The sequence below is a fragment of the Mauremys reevesii genome, linkage group 12 (genome assembly GCF_016161935.1).
Source record: "Mauremys reevesii isolate NIE-2019 linkage group 12, ASM1616193v1, whole genome shotgun sequence".
In the NCBI taxonomy this organism is placed as follows: Eukaryota; Metazoa; Chordata; order Testudines; family Geoemydidae; genus Mauremys; species Mauremys reevesii.
The window spans coordinates 33,624,694-33,639,865 of NC_052634.1; the positions used below are offsets into that span (position 1 = coordinate 33,624,694).

At 46.3% G+C, this 15,172-nt stretch overlaps 1 protein-coding gene across 1 annotated transcript in view; it reads right to left on the reverse strand.

Moving 5' to 3' along the window:
• The window catches only part of LOC120375539 (bone morphogenetic protein receptor type-1B-like), a 54,660-nt gene extending 51,885 nt beyond the window's left edge, over positions 1 to 2,775 (reverse strand). The window contains exons 1-2 of the mRNA XM_039496240.1: positions 2,710 to 2,775; positions 996 to 1,079 (exon numbers count right to left, since the gene is read on the reverse strand). The gene's annotated coding sequence lies outside the window, so the exon portion shown is untranslated. The remainder of the gene's footprint in view (positions 1 to 995; positions 1,080 to 2,709) is intronic.
• Positions 2,776 to 15,172: the final 12,397 nt, after the last annotated feature.

Below are 15,172 nucleotides of genomic sequence, written 5' to 3' on the forward strand. Positions count from 1 at the left end.
CCCAGGGCCATTCCAGCAGCAGCCCGTGTGGCTGTCTTGGGGGCCAGCTGAGTGGCTGGCCCCAGACCCAGCTGCTTGGCGGCCCTGGGATCAGCCACACTGGCCCCTGCAGAAGTCACAGAGGTCATGGAAAGTAACAGAATCTGTGACTTCTGCAACCTCTGTGACAGATACGGAGCCCTAATTATTATTCAGATAGCACCAACGGTTTACTTCGCACCTCACAAGCAGTGTTTGGTCACATTTCTAATGTAATATCAAATCTCACTGTATTTTTAGCACAATAAAACTTTTAGCAGCTTCAGTGGTGTAGTCAATTGTATAATGTGCCTTTCAAATGTAATACATTGGCTTATTCTCAAAACTATTTGAATTAATTTGATCATTAATTATAGTTAAAAGAATTATTTCCTTTGACTATCTTAGCTCCATTTTTATATAACCACAAACCCCTAATTAATGTACACACCCTGACATGTGAACGTCAGCCAAGAAGAGCATGATTTCACTCATGATTTCTTGCAATATCAATGAGAAACCTCCATGAAGGCCTTTGATTTACTTAAAAGCACAGACACTGTACTGATCATAACGACAGCTTTGCTTCAGAGACCGGATATCCACTGACCATGTAGCGAAACTGAAACAGCAATAACAAGTTCAGAAAGGCCTCTAAGGTACTACTTTCCTTTGCGTGATGGATCAATTGCAATACCTTCTTCATGAAGTCAAGCAATTTTACACTAAGATCTATCTGAAGGATGAAAACTCCCTTGGGAAACTTTCCATAGAATCTCTGCAGTGGACAGGATTTATGTCCGAGCTCCCTTCTCTAATGTTGTAGTCATCCAGGCCAACATATCTGTATATATTTAACCTGTTTGCCTAAAAGTCAGGCACTTCACACCACATTTAGGCATGTAAACAACAATGGTCTGATTTTCACCCACAAACCCCTTTGAGGTCAGTGAGACTCACAGATACTCAGTACTTACAAAAAGTGACCTGATGTTCAGAGGCGCTGAATGCCTGCAGCTCCCATCAGCTTCAGTGGTAGAGTTTGTGGATGGAAAGCAGGCCTAATGGAAAAAAACTGCACGTACGATATATGTACCAAGGACTCAGGTCCAAAGAAATTTGCCACAATCTATAGGTTCAGGGCTTTTTTTTAAATTCTGTAGTATTTTGTTTTATCCCTGGGTTTGGGACAATATTAGTTTCTCATGTACTGGGAAGTAAAGGGAGCTGAAATGTTTTTATTTGATGCTTGGGCAACCTTAAAATTCTGGCATTTGCTAACTTCTAAGTATTTGACTCCATAACATGAATGTTCTTTTAACACAGAGGGGTTTTGTAATTTAATAGTATATAGCAAAAACAATATGAAGAAAATGTAATTAAACACAGAAAATAAAATATTATAACCAAAATGTTAAAACTGCAGTTTATACAAACATTGCATAATTCTTTATAACCCTAAACTTATACACTGATTTGTGTATTTCATTTTATCTGCTAACACAATTAAAAGTAAAACATGATTCTATTAAATAAAAAACAAAAAACAACCCAAAAAACCAACACAAGCCAAGAGGGTGGTTTAAATTTGCAACGTGAAGAGGTATTCAAATGCAATTCAGTCTGCAAGGGCTCAATTAAGTGAAATTCTGTCCTGCTTCTCTTTTGTGAAAAATATAGGCAAGGCTACAGAGTCCATTTTAAAAGTTAATTGGTGGTGATCTCCCTTGACTTTGCACTGTGAATGCCTGGGCTTTGTTTTTTTGTTGTGGTGGTTTTTTTAAGTAAGAAATCCTGCTTTTTCCCATATTATGTTCTGGTCTGGGAGGTATTTGGGGGGGTGGGGGTAGAAAAGGGAAAGGATAGGAGGTATTTGGGAAGCTAGAAGAGGGGAGGTATTTGGGGCAGGAGTAGAGGGGTGGGGATAGAAGAGGGGTGGAAGGTATTTGGGGGCAGGAGCTAGACAAGGGGACGGTATTCGGGCCCGGGGTGTAGAGGGGGGTGGGAGGCATTGGGGGCTGGGGGTATTTCGGGGATGGGGTAGATGAGGGGATGGAAGGTATTTGGGGCACGGGGATAGAAGAGGGGTGGAAGGTATTTGGGGCAGGGAGCTAGACAAGGGATTGGAAGGTATTTGGGCACGGTGTGTAGAGGGGTGGGAGGCATTGGGGGACGGGGTAGACAATGGGGTGGGAAGTATTTGTGGACGGGGATAGAAGAGGGGCAGGGGTATTTGGGGGCAGAGGTAGATGAGGGAGCGGATGGGAGGTATTTGGCGACAGGGGCTAGATGTGGGGGTAGACGAGGGGGAGGTATTTGGGGCAGGAGTAGAAGGGGTGGGGGTAGAAGAGGGGGTGGAAGGTATTTGGGGCAGGGAGCTAGACAAGGGGGTGGAAGGTATTTGGGGTAGGGGAGCTAGACAAGGGGGTGGAAGGTATTTGGCACGGGGATAGACAAGGGGGTGGAAGGTATTTGGGCACGGGGTGTAGAGGGGTGGGAGGCATTGGGCGCTGGGGGTATTTGGGGACGGGGTAGAAGAGGAGCAGGGGTATTTGGGGGAGCTCGGGGGGTGTTTGGGGGCGGTGGTAGCGGGGCGGGAGGCATTTGGGGAGGGGGGCACGGAGGGGGGAGGTATTGGGGGAGGGGGCCTGGGGAGATTTGGGGCGCTCGGGGCCCCCCCGCAGCCTTTACCCGCTCGTGCTCCGGGCCGCGCCACGTGCCAAAAGGCGCCGCGCTGTCAGCTCGCGGCCACGTGACGCCACCCGGGAAGCTCCGCCCCTCCCGACACAGCCAATAGGAAGCGGAGCCCTGACCAATCGGAGTACAAGAAAAATCCCCCCCACCCCCCGTGCTTGAGTGCGAGGGTGGGGGCTGCCTGCAGTGTCCAGCCCCGCCCCAGGGTTCAGCGGGGACCAGACCCCTCCCAGGCTGCAGCGGGGAGGCGGAGGGGGGGGGGGGCAGCCACACCGGATCCGGCGGCACTTTGCGCAGCCACTGCTGTGATGAGCTGGCGAGTCTCAGCCTTGAGGGCCTGGTGCCCCTGCTGCCACCCCCCTCCCAGCCCCCCAGCTTGTCTAGGGGGCGCCTCCCTTTACCCCCGCGCCTCCCTTAGAACCACGTTGTGCCCTGTAGGCCTGGGGCCGCGGAGCCGCTGGCCGTGGGTCTGTAGGGGGCCCCTCGCACCAGCCTCAGTCCATCCTTCCTGGGGACGGGGACCCTGATTTCCAGCCTTCCCTGGGGGAGCCTCCCCGAATGGGCTTTCTGCTGCGGGGCCCCAGGCCCCTCCCACTCCCCACCAGCGGGGGATGGGAGTGGGGTGAATGCCCCCGAGGCAGTCACATCCTCCCCCTGCCAGCTACATGCTGGGAATCCAGGCTGGGAGGCAGGGGGGCTGCCGGCCGTGGGGTTCCCTGCAGCCTGGTGCCATTCACTAGGAGAACCGCGATGGCCTGACACCCCAACCCCAGTACGAGCTCCCGCCCTGCCCCCCCATGCCTACTGCCTCTTGAGTAGCCCTCCCTGCGGTGTCCCCAGTACCTCCCCCCGGCTGTGTCCCCTCCCCTGCAGCTTCCCAGCCCCCCAGCTCCCGCCCGTGACATCCCCCTCGCTACACTGTCTCCCTGCAGCTTGCCCCATTCCCTCCCTGAGTCCCAGCTTCACCCCCTGACATCTCTCCAACCCCACCTCCCCCCATCACAGCCCTTGCCCCCCTCTAGTGCCCTGGCCCTTGCTCCCCGTGGTGGGCTTGAGAGGCCCCCACTCCCCCACTCCATCTATCAAGACTTCATCAAATAAAATATGCAACAAATTGCAAACCAAAACATATGTTCAGTGTGTTACATACGCTTCATATGGATCTCTCGCACAAAAAATATGAAATGTTACCTGGGTTCTTTTACCGAAAAGCTTGGTTCCCCAAATAGATCTCCAAGAAGATCATCTGCACAGTGGACAATATACTGCTGTTTTTCATCATATAATTGTTTAGACATAATATATTGGCCAAGATAGAATATTACCTACAATGCAAGTCAAGTTTGGTATATTACATATATTTAGAACTTTAAAGTATAAAACCAATATAAAACAACCTATTTCAACCCCCCTAAAAAGTCTATTCTCCTTTCAATCATCCCCTGCAACTCCATATTAATATTAACAGTGTTATAAATAAATTCTATTTTACATACCAGTTTTCATTTGTAGTTCTCAAAGCTATATACGGTACTCGATTTTACAGACAGAGAAATGGTGGTATGGACGTTAAGTAACTTGATCGAGGTCACAGAGCAAGACTGTGACAGAGCCAGGAACAGAACCACCTCCCAGCTTCCGCACCCATGCCCTATCCAGTACACCACATTATTTTTCTTTCATTATGGGATAACTAATAAGTAGGATAAACTTGTAAGAGTGAAACTTATATTTATTGCTTTCAATCATTCCAAATGAGAAATTCTGATAATTTACCTCCTTCATTGTTAAAGAGTCTTTTGGGGCACCAGCAAATTTTAACAACTTCAAGAATAGTGGCTTCGGTTTAAACTGAAAGAAAAAAAAAGCAAATAACGTATTTCATTTTTATAGTGCATGTCCTTCCCAAAGAGTCCAAAGCACCATAGATTACTTGAGTATTACACCCACAAAAACTATGTTATTTACATTGAAAAGTCAAGCACCTCAAAGTTAGTATATGGCAGATTTTTGGTTCCCCGTGCAACCATACTTTTGTCACTCACCCAATGCATTTACCATTCACATCAAATGAAACAGGGGTCCTGTGAAAATCTGTGTGTCATCACATAATTTAAGACTGTGCCAAAATACATATGCACATGGAGGCTAAAGTAAGGTTGCACAGGCAATGACAGTCTTTGCAACCTAAATAAGATTTGTTTACATGCTTAGGTAATTTCCTAGGTTTTTCTTTTTAAGAAAAAAGATAAACAAATCCTTTTACACGCAAGTATAACAATCCTCCCTCTCCCAAATCATACATCATCACTTGGGTGTGAACCCAGAACTTTCAGACTGCTCCCCTTTGAACTACAAGACTTACTATGTTACCTGGTAAGTAGAAGGCTGTTATCCCAAGGGGGGGACCCAGCCTATCTCTCTTGAACCACCAGATGGTGTGGCAGCTCCTGCCCCACATGGTGCCCTCAAAGTGAATCAGCTAGCTCATTAGAACTATTTGCAGGGTTTGGGCATAAGCCCATCTCTCTCTCCCCACATCTTCTTGAGCAACAGCAGCTCTAACAGTTCTTAAGCATTCCCAATATAGAGTGCAATGCTGCTGTTGCTGGTTCAGCAGCAGCATGAACCTGGTCCTAACTTGTTCTTATTCAGAAAGATTTTGTCTCAAGGCTGAAATAACTAAAGAACAGGTGAGAGAAGGGAAAAGGCTTTTTTCAAAAATGCATCTCTCAGCAAAACCTGAACTGAATGTTATGGGACAAACCGGGCAGCTCTTCAGCCCAAAGACTTTCCTTCTGCCGTATTTCAAAGGTTTCATGCAACCCATGAAGCAGCTAGAGCTTCTAAAAACAAAGGGCCACAATAATTTTTTATATGGAAAGTGTTAGGCAACCTAATTACTGGCTCAGCCCAGTAATACAAACATATCACTGAAATGCAACAGATGGATATACAATAGAGAGGAACAAACTCCATCAAATCAAGTGTCAGAGTATAGAGAGTCCAAAAAAGAATTTGAAGAGCAACTAGTAAAACACAAAAACTAACAGCAAAATTTTTAAAGCACATCAGAAGCAGGAAGTCTGCCAAAGAATCAGCGGGGCACTAAGATCGAGGTGCTAAAGGAGCACTCAGTGAAAACAAGGCCACTGCATCAGTCTTCCCTGCAGAGGATACGGGGGAGATTCCCATACATCAGCCATTCTTTGTAGGTAACAAATCTGAGGAACCAGATTGAGGTGTCAGTAAAGGTGGTTTTGGAACAAACTGATAAATTTAAGCGTAGTAAGTCACCAGGACCAGACTGGTATTCACCCAAGAGTTCTAAAGGAATTCAAACTCAAAACTGCAGGGAAACAACTGTGGTAGATAACCTATTGTTTAAATTAGCCTCTGCATTAGATGTCTGGCAAGTAGCTAACATAATACCAATTAAAAAAAAAAAGGCCTCAAGGCAATGCTGGAAATTACAGGCTGGTAAGCCTAACATCACAATCAGGCAAACTGGCTGAAACCTTGTGTCTGACAATTGTATTCTTTACTATAGCTCAAGGGTAGTCAATTATTTTTTATCAAGGTCCAAATATCTTGGTCATGATGTAGGCAAAGTCCAGACTCCAGAGAAAATAATAAAATACAGTGCAGTAACAATTATTACGAGTAAATAAGAATTTGGGGTCCATTTAAAAGCATCTGGCAGTCTGGATTTGGCCCGTGGTCCGCCTATTGACTACCCCTGATATATAGGAACACGATATGTTGAGGAATAGTCAATGGCTTTTGTAAAGGGAAAGCATGTAGAATCCAATCTAGTAAAATTATTTTAAGGTGTCAACAAATATGCGGTCAAGGGTGATCCAGTAGATATACCTGGACTTTCAGAAGGTCTTTAACAAGGTCTCTCACCAAAAGGTTCTTAAGCAAACTAAGCAGTCCTGGGATAAGAGGGAAGGTCCTCTTCTAGATCAGTATTAAAATACAGTAAACAAAGGGTAGAAATAAGTGCCCAGTTTTCAAAATGGAAAGAGGCTAATAGTGGGGTCCCTCAAGGATCTGTACTGGGACCAGTGCTGTTCAACATATTCATAAATGATCTAGAGAATGGGGTAAACAGCGAGTGGCAAAGTTTGTAGACAATATAAAAATACTCAAGATTGTTAAGTCCAAAGCTGACTGAAGAGTTACGAACGGATCTCAGAAAACTCAGTGACTGGGCAACAAAATGGCTGATGAAATCCAAGCATGGAATCGTAGGACTGGAAAGGTCATCTAGTCCAGTCCCCTGCACTCAAGGCAGGACTAAGTATTATCTAGACCATCCCTGACAGGTGTTTGTCCAACCTGCTGTTAAAAATCCCCAATGATGGAGATTGCACAACCTCCCTAGGCAATTTATTCCAGTGCTTAACCACCCTGACAGGAAGATTTTCCTAATGTCCACCTAAACCTCCTTTGCTGCAATTTAAGCCCATTGCTTCTTGTTCTATTCTCAGAGGTTAGGAGAATATTTTTCCTCCCTCCTTCTTGTAACGACTTTTTATGTACTTGAAAATTGTTATGTCCCCTTCTCAGTCTTCGCCAGATTAAACAAACCCATGTTTTTCAATCTTCCCTCATGGGTCATGTTTTTTAGACTTTTAATCATTTTTGCGGCTCTTCTCTGGCCTTTCTCCAATTTGTCTACATCTTTCCTGAAACGTGGCCCCCAGAACTGGACACAATACTCCAGCTGAGGATAATCAGCGCGAAACAGAGCAGAAGAATTACTTCTCGTGTCTTGCTTACAACACTCCTGGCTAATACAGCCCAGATTGTTTGCTCTTTTTTTTGCCACAGTGTTACACTATTAACTCATATGTAGCTTGTGATAAATGTAATGTTGGTAAGTGCGAAGTAATGCACACTGGGAAAAGTAATTCCAGCCATACATACAAAATGAGGTCTAAATTAGTTGTTATCACTCAAGAAAGATCTTGGAGCCATTGCAGATAGTTCTCCGAAAATAGCCACTCAATGTGCAGCAGCAGTCAAAAAACAAACAAACAGTGTGTTAGGAACCATCAGGAAAGGGGTAAATAATCAGGCACTAAATATCATAATGCCTCTAGATAAATCCATGGTAAGCCCACACCTTGAATACTGCATGCAGGTCTGGTTGTCCCCTCTCAAAAAAGATATATTAGAATTAAAATAAATGTGGAGAGGGCAAAACGATTAGGGGGTATAAACCAGCTTGCATATGAGGAGAGATTAAATACACTGAGACTGTTCATCTTAGAAAAGAGATGAATCATAGAATCACAGAATATCAGGGTTGGAAGGGACCTCAGGAGGTCATCTAGTCCAACCCCCTGCTCAAATGACCTCAAGGGAATATGACAGAGAATTATGAAATCATGAATGGTGTGGAGAAAGTCAATAAGGAAGTATGTGAAGGCGTAAATAATAACATAAAACTCTGGATCACCCAATAAAATTAGTAGGCAGAAGGTTTAAAACAAACACAAGGATGTACTTCTTCACCCAATGCACGCTCAACCTGTGGAACTTGGTGCCAGAGGATGTTAAGAAGGCCCAATGTATAAGTGGGCTCAAAAAAGTTCATTAATGGCTATTAGCCAAGACGGTCAGGGATGCAAGCCCATGCTGTAGGTGTCCCTAAACTTTGACTGCCAGAAGCTGGGACTGGACAACGGGATGGATGGATCACTCAATAAATTGTCCTGTATCATTCATTCCCCCTGAAGCATCTGGCACCAGCCATTGTCGGAAGACAAGATTCTGGGCTAGGTGGACCAGTGGTCTGACTCAGTATGGCCATTCGTATGTTTACAACAGATTCATGAAGGGAATGAACATCTCACTGAAACAGAGAGAATATACCATAAGTAGAAAGAACCTCAGGCTAGTCTACACTGGCAGCGCTTTAACGTGGCTTGTGTAGTCGCAGCAGAGCGCTGGGAAGAGCTCTCCCAGCCAGGGCCAGCTCTAGGTTTTTTGCTGCCCCAAGCAAAGAAAATTTTGGCTGCCCCCCTCCATTTTTTTTTTTTTTGCTTTTGCACTTTGAAGTTTTGTTTTGACTGTTTAAAATTAAAAAAAATGAAAACAGAGAATTTGTAGTTAGTGAAACAAAACCATTTCCTACTAGTGTAATTTTAACAAAACCCTCCCACCTGGCCCAACTCTTACCTTGCTGCGGATCTGGCCCGAAGCGGATTCAGCTCCAGTCACCACCGCTCCCAGGGCCAGGGGTTGGGGCTGCTGCTGGATCCCAGCTCCTCTCATCCTTGGTCTTCGCCTTGGCCCTGGCACGAGCTGGGCTCAGCCCGGGCTGCCGCTCTGCTCCCCTCTCCCCTCCCCTGGCAGGAGGCGGTGCAGAGGGGAGGAGGAGGAGGTGGGGACAAGCCAAGGAGGAGCGGCCCGCCCGGGTGTCATGTCCCCCCGTCCTCTGCAGCCGGAGCAGGGACGCGCTACTGGCTCCCGCCTGGGGGGTGGCTGCTGCCTGCGGGAGAGCTGCGGGGACAAGCCGAGGAGGAGCAGCCCATTCTCTGCAGCCGGGAAAGGGCCGCGCTACCGCTCTTCTGCGGTCAGCGGCCACCACCCCCAAGATGGAGCCGGTAGCGCAGCCCTGTCCAGCTGCAGAGGATAAGCTGCTCCTCAGCTTTCAGCGGCACAAACCAGGGCTGCCCAGAGGATTCAGGGGGCCTGGGGCAAAGCAATTATGGGGGCCCCTTCCATAAAAAAAAGTTGCAATACTATAGAATACTGTATTCTCGTGGGGGCCCCTGTGGGGCCCGGGGAAAATTGCCCCACTTCCCCACTCCCCGGCGGTCCTGGGAAAAATAAACATTTAAAAACCTTCTGCATCTCAGCACAAACCCAGTTTTGAAAAAATTTCTTTTCAAATCACCTTTACAAGGTATCACTGGTTCTCAGCATCAGCTAGTGCTAAAAGGTACTAAAGCTCATTAAAGGGGTTGGACAAATATTTTCCGTCAAATCTTTTTTTGGATCGAAAACTAGGGGTTTTTAAAAAGCAGAAAAAAAATCACAGACAACGTCTGCTTTCTTTCAAAATTTGTTGTGGTTTTTGTATCTGAAAAAGCTCAAATAAGTCTGCCAAAACCTGAACGTGATTTGGGGTTTCAGAAGTGTGTGTGGCCAAATATTTGCTGCTTGCTGTGTTTGATTGTTTTAAAAAACAATAAAAAAAATCTGCTTAAAAAAATCCAAAACTTTTGAATTTTAATGGAGTTAGACTTGAAATTAGATGAAGGTTTCTAACCATTAGAGGAGTGAAATTCTGGAACAGCCTTCCAAGGGGAGTAGTGGAGGCAAAAGACATATCTGGCTTTAAGACTAAACTTGATAAGTTTATGGAGGGGATAGTATGATGGGGTAGCCTAATTTTGGCAATTAATTTGGCAACTGATCTTTGATTATCTGCAGGTAAGTATGCCTAGTGGTCTGGGATGGGATGGGATCTGAGTTACTACAGAGAATTCTTTCCTGGGTGCTGGCTGGTGAGTCTTGCTCACATGCTCAGGGTTTAGCTGATCGCCATATTTGGGGTCAGGAAGGAATTTTCCTCAAGGGCAGATTCCCTGGAGGTTTTTTGCCTTCCTCTGCAGCATGGGGCACAGGTCACTTGCTGGAGGATTCTCTGAACCTTGAGGTCTTCAAACCACAATAACTCAGACATAGGTTAGGAGTTTGTTACAGGAGTGGGTGGGTGAGATTCTGTGGCCTGCATTGTGCAGGAGGTCAGACTAGATGATCATAATGGTCCCTTCTGACTTTAAAGTCTATGACAAAGGTAATTGGAGATATACCAATCTCCTAGAACTGGAAGGGACCTTGAAAGGTCATTGAGTCCAGCCCCCTGCCTTCACTAGCAGGACCAATTTTTGCCCCAGATCCCTAAGTGGCCCCCTCAAGGATTGAACTCACAACCCTGGGTTTAGCAGACCAATGCTCAAACCATTGAGCTATCCCTCCCCCCAGATGATATAGTTTGCCTCCTTGATCTTCTATGGCGAAAGCACACACACCAGACAAAGACTTTCCTCCCTCCCAGATTTGAAAGTATCTTGTCTCCTTATTGGCCCTGTTGGGCAGGTGTCAGCTAGGTTATGTGATCTTCTTAACCCTTTACAGGCAAAAGAGGAATTAACGCTTACCTGTATGTTTATGACACACTCTAAAAGCTTATCATATGTCACTGCTCAATCTGATGGGGCCCTATTAAGCCAAAGTTCTTCCAGCCCTTCTGGAAGGGTTGCGTCTTTGGTCAGAAGGACTTGTCTGCCTGCTGAATCAAAAGAAGGCCCTGAGTCAGTTTAGATGCAGACTTTTTATGCCAAACATCCTTTCTTAGTCCGTTGGTCTCTGGAAAACCTAGTTTGAACCAGTTTATGCAAGCGTCCCCAGGCATGGTACCTCTCTGGAGGTCTTTACAACCTGAGTGATTCACCTTAAATCACCACCCATTGCTTTTAGTTCCTGAAGGAGCTGTGGTATCATTCCCCCTCACTCTCCTCCACTGCCCCAAGTTGCATACAGTCCCTGGCCCACAGTGATACAGAAACCATTCATAAGCTTAATACAGTCTGTATCCCCAGAGATACTGCACAAGGTTGCAACATATGTCATAGTACAATATTAGTCTCTTTTGTAGCTGCATCATATTGACACATTCACTTTGTGATTCACTATACTCCCCAGATCCTTTCCAGTGGTACTATTGCCTAGCTAGTTATTCCCTATTTTGTAGTTATGCATTTGATTTTTCATTCCTAAGTGTGGTACTTTGCACTTGTTTTTATTGAATTTCATCTGCTGATTTCAGACCAATCCTCCAATTTGTCCTCCAAAGTGCTTGCAACCCCTCCCAGCCTAGTGTCATCTGCAAATTGCCTAAGTGAACTTTCGACTCCATTATCCAATTGATTTATGAAAATATTGAATAGTGCTGGACCCCTGTGGGACCCGCTGGACACATTTCCCCACTTTGAAAGTGTATCATTGATAACCATTCCTTGATTACTGTCCTCCAACCAGTTTTTCACCCACTATTTCACCTACCTGCACATGACTGAGCCGTAGAAGGCAGGCCAAGTACATACTTGGCTAAAATAATGTAGAAATATCTTGTGGTTAATCTGAAGAGCAGAAATACACTATTTTTCTTCTTTGTCCAAGGAGTGACTCAGTTGTAGGTCAGAAGGAGGAATGTGCTCATGCCATCCAGCAAAAGTCACAGTTTCAGCCAGATATCTAGGCACTGGGACAGAGGCTGGGTGAGAAGCTGAGGGTTAAGGTAAGCCAGCCATATTTAGCAGGTGCCCCCTATGAGACTGAACTCAGGCCAGGGGGCCATTCAGGCGAGGCATAAGGAGCATACAGAAGCCTGTGCGGTTACAACTAAAGCTGGGTGATTTTTTTGTTCAATCAAAACAACATTTAAGAAAAAATGTGCAGAAAAATGTTGTTTCATTCAGCTTTTGTTTTCCACTTAAATTAACGTTTTTAAAAATGGTTTTCATTGAGCTTTTCCTCTCTTGGGCTTTCCTTTTCCTCGCCCCCTTTTCCCTCTCAGGGCGGGGAGAGAAAAAGGTAAAGAGGGAGAAAAAGGAGGTGGGGTAGAGGGGTAACAACACATTGAAAACCTTGGAGGCTTTTTTGGTTCTTGTTTCACCAAGCAGAAAAACAAAAACAAACAAATAAAAACCCTGCTAAACATTTCAAATTAAATAAGATTTTTTAGAATCCTTGACCCATCCTGCTCCTTGTTCCCTGACAACCACCTCCCCAAGACCCCCCCAATCCAACCCCCTTGCCTGTCCCCTGACCGCCCCAGAACCTCTGCCCCCTGACTGTCCCCGGGACTCCCTGCTCCTTAGCCAACCCCCTGGCCCCGGCCACTTACCCCCGGCTCACCGTGGGCGTCGAGAAGCCACCCTGAACAGCACTGCAGCCACATGGCTCCGGGCAGGCCTGAGCTCTTCCCCGCTCAGAACCGCGTGGTAAGGGGAGGAACTGTGGTCATAAATGATCTGGAGAAAGGGGTAAACAGTGAGGTGGCAAAGTTTGCAGATGATACTAAACTACTCAAGATAGTTAAGACCAAAGCAGATTGTGAAGAACTTCAAAAAGATCTCACAAAACTAAGTGATTGGTCAACAAAATGGCAAATGAAATGTAATGTGGATAAATGTAAAGTAATGCACATTCGAAAAAAATAACCCCAACTATACATACAACATGATGGGGGCTAATTTAGCTACAACGAGTCAGGAAAAAGATCTTGGAGTTATCGTGGATAGTTCTCTAAAGATGTCCACGCAGTGTGCAGAGGTGGTCAAAAAAGCAAACAGGATGTTAGGAATCATTAAAAAGGGGAGAGAGAATAAGACTGAGAATATATTATTGCCCTTATATAAGTCCATGGTACGCCCACATCTCGAATACTGTGTACAGATGTGGTCTCCTCACCTCAAAAAAGATATTCTAGCACTAGAAAAGGTTCAGGAAAGAGCAACTAAAATGATTAGGGGTTTAGAGAGGGGCCCATATGAGGAAAGATTAAAGAGGCTAGGACTCTTCAGTTTGGAAAAGAGAAGACTAAGGGGGGACATGATAGAGGTATATAAAATCATGAGTGATGTTGAGAAAGTGGATAAGGAAAAGTTATTTACTTATTCCCATAATACAAGAACTAGGGGTCACCAAATGAAATTAATAGGCAGCAGGTTTAAAACAAATAAAAGGAAGTTCTTCTTCACGCAGCGCACAGTCAACTTGTGGAACTCCTTACCTGAGGAGGTTGTGAAGGCTAGGACTATAACAATGTTTAAAAGGGGACTGGATAAATTCATGGTGGCTAAGTCCATAAATGGCTATTAGCCAGGATGGGTAAGAATGGTGTCCCTAGCCTCTGTTCGTCAGAGGATGGAGATGGATGGCAGAAGAGAGATCACTTGATCATTGCCTGTTAGGTTCACGCCCTCAGGGGCACCTGGCATTGGCCACTGTCGGTAGACAGATACTGGGCTAGATGGACCTTTGGTCTGACCCGGTACGGCCGTTCTTATGTTCACTACAGAACTCTCATATGCTGCTATGAGACACTTCAGAACTCGCAAGGCCTGACCCAAAGCCCACTGAAATCTTCTGTGGATGAGGGCCATAGTGAAGGTACACGAGTACTTATAGCACTGGGGCGACCCCCAGTCTGAGCCAAAGGAGTCAAATTACAAATCCCATACTGATTAGTTTGAAATGATTTGTCATATTCATTACGTTCTAATTGTTCTGCAATCAGCTGAAAATGCTGATTAATGGTGGTTACTACACATCAGCCCTAATACACCTACTACATTATTCACCGTATCACCTCAGTTTCCCCCATTTCTCACGTAACTCCTAACCGAAGTTCATGCATATGGTATCAACTAACAGAGCCCATCAGCAGAGATTCCTCTTCTCTGGCAGGGTAGCGTAATTAAAACACCCACGATAGTAAGTGTACAGGAGTAAAGACATAAGGGTAAGTTTTAATATTCAGTTGAGTCTCCAGTGCTCTAGTAACTGCACTATTTCAAGTTAGCTTTACCACTCAGGCTGCCATTCTGTCATATCTCCAAAGCTAAGCAGGCCGGAGCCAGGGCAATGCTAAGGATGAGAGATGGGCGTGGGCAAATAAAAGTGGGATTTTCTAATGTGCTCTGCACACGAGCCTAAACTCAGTTCCCATTGAAGTCAGTATTAAAACTCCCACTGGCTTCAGTGTTGAATGCTGCTGAAATCCCCCCTCAGAATGCAGCCAGAAGTGGTAATGGTGATTTCAGGAAGTGATGTTCTTCTCTCCCAGTCTCTTCCGAAACCAACATCTTTGAGTAGCGCTAGGGGCCCTGTGTTGCTGGAGATGCTCTTTCTGAAGGGACAAATATCCTTCAACACGTATGGTCACTAAAAATCCTACTACACTTTTCACCAGAGCAAGATGGTTGGCACCAGCATCCTGTCTGTCTAATTGGCTGCAGCCCCCTTGCTGAGGGGTCTGGTCACTGCAGCCCCCCCGCTGCACCCTGCTGGGGGGGTGTCTGGTCACTGCAGCCCCCCTGCTGCACCCTGGGGGGGGTCTGGTCTCTGCAGCCCCCCACTGCACCCTGAGGGTATCTGGTCACGGCAGCCCCCCCGCTGCACCCTGCTGGGCGGGTCTGGTCACTGCAGCCTTCCTGCTGCACCCTGCTGGGGGGGTCTGGTCACTGCAGCCCCCCTGCTGCACCCTGGGGGGGGTCTGGTCTCTGCAGCCCCCCTGCTGCACCCTGGGGGGGGTCTGCTCACTGCAGCCCCCCCGCTGCACCCTGCTGGGTGGGTCTGGTCACTGCATCTCCCTCCCTGCTGCACCCTGCGGGTATCCGGTCACGGCAGCCCCCCCACTGCACCCTGCTGG